Consider the following 3,791-nt stretch of genomic DNA (forward strand, 5'->3'; position numbering starts at 1 on the left):
AAAAGAAACGATTTTCTTCTAAGAAAAGCCTCCTTGTTGTCTGTGGGGAACATGGGTGGGAAGGGAGAGCAGGGTATGCTCAGAGTGAGGAGGATGGGAGCTGGAGGTGCTCATCCCAGGAGTTACGTGTGAAAGTGGAGTGGGTTTGGGATCCTTGCCCAGGCCGGATGTCCTGCAGAGTGGCTTTGCCTTCCTGGCTTTACCCTGTGCCCGGTAAAGTAGTTATTGTCGCTGGGGGAGTGTAAACTGTGCTGGGGAGAGTCCGCTGCTCACCCGCTGCCTCTTCAGTCTAGAGTAAGAAGGTGCTGCCATCACGTGGCCAATGTTGGGTACTGCAGGTGGGGAGGGCTTTGCACCTCTTTCTACTGCTCTCATGTGGCCAATAATGGGTAATGCAGGTGGGGGGGGGCTCTGTTCCTCTTTGTGCTGCCATCCTGTGGCCAATATTGGGTACTGCAGGTGGGGAGGGGTTTGCACCGCTTTCTACTGCTCTCATGTACCCAATATTGGGTACTGCAGGTGGGGGGGGGTTTCACCGCTTTCTACTGCTCTCATGTGGCCAACATTGGGTACTGCAGGTGGGGGAGGCTCTGTTCCTCTTTGTGCTGCCATCCTGTGGCCAATATTGGGTACTGCAGTTGGAGGGCGTTGTGCTCCTGTTTCTGCTGCCATCATGTGGCCAATTTGTGGTACTGCAGGCTGTGAGCCTCTTCATGCTGCCATCATGTGGCCACTATTTGGTACTGCAGGAGGAGGGAGCTCTGCTCTTTCTGCTGCCATCATGTGGCCAATACCGGGTACTGCAGGTGGGGGGTGTTGTGCGTGGCCAATACTGGGAACTGGAACTGGCACTGGCAACAAAGCCGCCTTGCCTTGCGGGTGTGGGTGTGGGGTTGTGAGGCGCACTCCTTGCAGCCCCGTCTGATTGCTGCTGCCTATGGGGCGTCCGGTCTCTTCCAGGAGAGGAGAGACCTGGAGAGGCCCTTTTCAGAACGGATCCTTGACTGCATTTCCTGGCACTTTAGTGTTTGCTTTTCATGTACGTCTGGCAGATAAGATGCTCGGCTGAAGCTAGGGACCCTGGAAGCCAATGGAAGTGATATTGACTAGCATTGTGCCTGCCGCATCTAGAAGTTGAGCATGAAGTTTGCCCAAAGCAGGAACTTAATCTGATTTAAAATGTGTCCTGTTAGACAGAATTGCTGCTGGTCATGTTTATTGGCAGGCACAGTTCCTCTTTTGTTTAAAAGAGAAAACGAAGTTGTCACTGGGGTGGATTTGTGTGTGTGTGTGCATTTGGGTTTTACAGGGACAGAGCTGTAACAGAATGAGTGGAGTTGACCAGTTTCAGTCTATCTAAAGGTTGGAGGTTTCTTAAGGATGCTGTGTTGTACCCTGATTTTATGTCACACATATGTGACACCGTGTGGAGCTGTCTTGTGACTGCTTTGAGAAATGTCACAGTAATGGTGGCTTTCAATAAGCAGCCTGCCTAAGCAGAAACCCAAACTGCTCTTAAAGGTAACCCCAAATGGAGCAGCTTGGGGAAATACTCTCCCCTCCCCTTGAAAACAGTCTGTATATCAAGCTTTAAATAAACTGAGTGTCCAAAAAAGGTGACTGCATAAGTATGGTTTAAAAAGCTGAACACAAGGTATTGATCTGAACGTATTAACTAAATACATTATACCAAGGCAGATTTACCCTACCCCCATGTAAAGGCTTGCCAAGTATAAACATCTAAAACCTCCTTCCTTAATTGGTAATGGGTGACATGATCTGACTTGTCTTGAATAAACCTCAAGTCCAGATGACTTGAATCAAATTCAAAGTGGTTTGTTGCGCTGGGAGATATTCCAGCCTCAACACACCCTCCTTGTAGGTAACTGACTTGGGAAAGCAATGACCAACTGTGAGTAAACTTCATTCAGATGGTAGCTAGCATTGCAGAGTGCCAACAGTGTTGCCTTACCAAGAGTGCTGGATATGCTGCGGAGGACATTCCACTGCTGTGTAAAAATCTAACTGATATTAGTGTATTGTAAGTGCTGATCGTGTCAAGCAGTGTAATTCAAGACTTAATTGGCCAAAGGATGCTGTTAATTCAGTGTTTGCTCATCACTTTACAGTAATAAATTTTGCCCTGGTCTCAGTGAATTTAAGCTCCAATCAATCTTGCTTTAAGACTCAGTTGAATGCTTTAAAATAGGACAGTCCTAAAACAATGTTTCTTTTGATTCAGCTTACAAGCAGAAACTAATACCCTTCTGAATCTAACCAGATTGTTAATACAGAACACACAGAGGAGATGGTGCAGGCGATTGTTTTTTAGAATCACAATGTGCAAACTCTTTGTGCCTTTCAGTTTATAGTTGATTGTGTAATTCACCTTTCTTGCACAAAAGGCTTTGTTACTCCAGAATGTTAGAGATAGTCTAGGTTACTTTGTACTTGGAAGTACTTATTAACATTCATAGAGCAGAATGTGGTTTCCTAGCATGGAGGATGGCCAAAGAGAAATAAGCGATGCAGTTGGAGAAGGTACTTGTAGCAAATACCCTGTTGAGGAACCTGAAAAGTAAGTCTTGAGTTCTGGTGATTGGGTTACTCATTGTGCGTAATAGAGTTTGAATTATGGCAGTTGCATGGAAAACTTGAGGTACCAAAAGCCAACAGGAGCTGGAGTTGGACAACAGAGGTGTGCAGTCTTGGTAAGTGATATCCTATTTGTAGCAACTGAAACTCCATTTTACTGAACTAACAAACAGAAAGGAATGTGTGACTGCATTTGAATAGAACTGTATGAATAGTGTTGTGGAATATATACTGAGCTTTGTGCAAGGAGAATGGTTAGTGTATATAGCCTGTAAGATTTTATTTCAGTGGGGGTTACCTGTCTTCCCTTCAAAAAGACCATTGATTCACTCAGTTTCTTGTCTCAAAATACCTTAAACCCTAGATCAGAGGAGTAACTTATCATCCTTTAGATGTGATCAAACTCAGTGACAATGGTTTGTGAATGCAGAACTTAAAACAAACACCACCCTCCCCCCCCACTCCAAAACAAAGGCAAAAAAAACCCCAACACAATCTATTTCAAACTTGGTGCTGTAAGGAATCAGTTTCTTCTAGTGTGGTATGTTTACTAAACCAGCTATTTTGTATGGAATATGATCCTAGCACTCACATATCAAATGGGTATGGAATGAAAGAGAAGGTGGTTGGATAGCTTAATTGATATCACTTTGTATGTTCTTCTGTACACAGACATATTATGATAAATAGCTTGTTTATTAAGAAAGCTGGTTCTAACTTGGCAACCACTTGAATGTTGTTTGTTTTGTCACAGGGTTAGTGTCAATCAGGTGACTTGACCATATACTTTAGCAATGTGTCAAAATAACCCACTAGCAAGACTTGACAGTTCAAGATTGACTACTTCAGGCTCTCTTTAGTTAGTTTTGACATTGCTTGTGTCACTTTAGCCTGGTTTCCTTTGAAAGCCAAGCTGATGTGAGACGCTAGACTGGAACTTTGGAACCTACTAGCTGCCTTCACCTCTTACTAAATGAGGAAGTGTCTCAAACTTCACTGCTTCTTCAATTTTCATGGCAGTTTGTTGCTAGGTAAAAAGATCCAAACCCTTGCCTCTGTGAAGAAAATGCTGCAGCCTGTTGTCTGCCAGACTTTAGGTAACTTGCAAACCTGTACTCACTGGCCAGATAGCAGATTCCAGCTTGGAATGTGCTGCAGTGTGAGCTACCTTTTGTCTAACTGATACTTGCTGAAAA

This window comes from Melopsittacus undulatus, chromosome 3, assembly GCF_012275295.1.
Source record: "Melopsittacus undulatus isolate bMelUnd1 chromosome 3, bMelUnd1.mat.Z, whole genome shotgun sequence".
In the NCBI taxonomy this organism is placed as follows: Eukaryota; Metazoa; Chordata; class Aves; order Psittaciformes; family Psittaculidae; genus Melopsittacus; species Melopsittacus undulatus.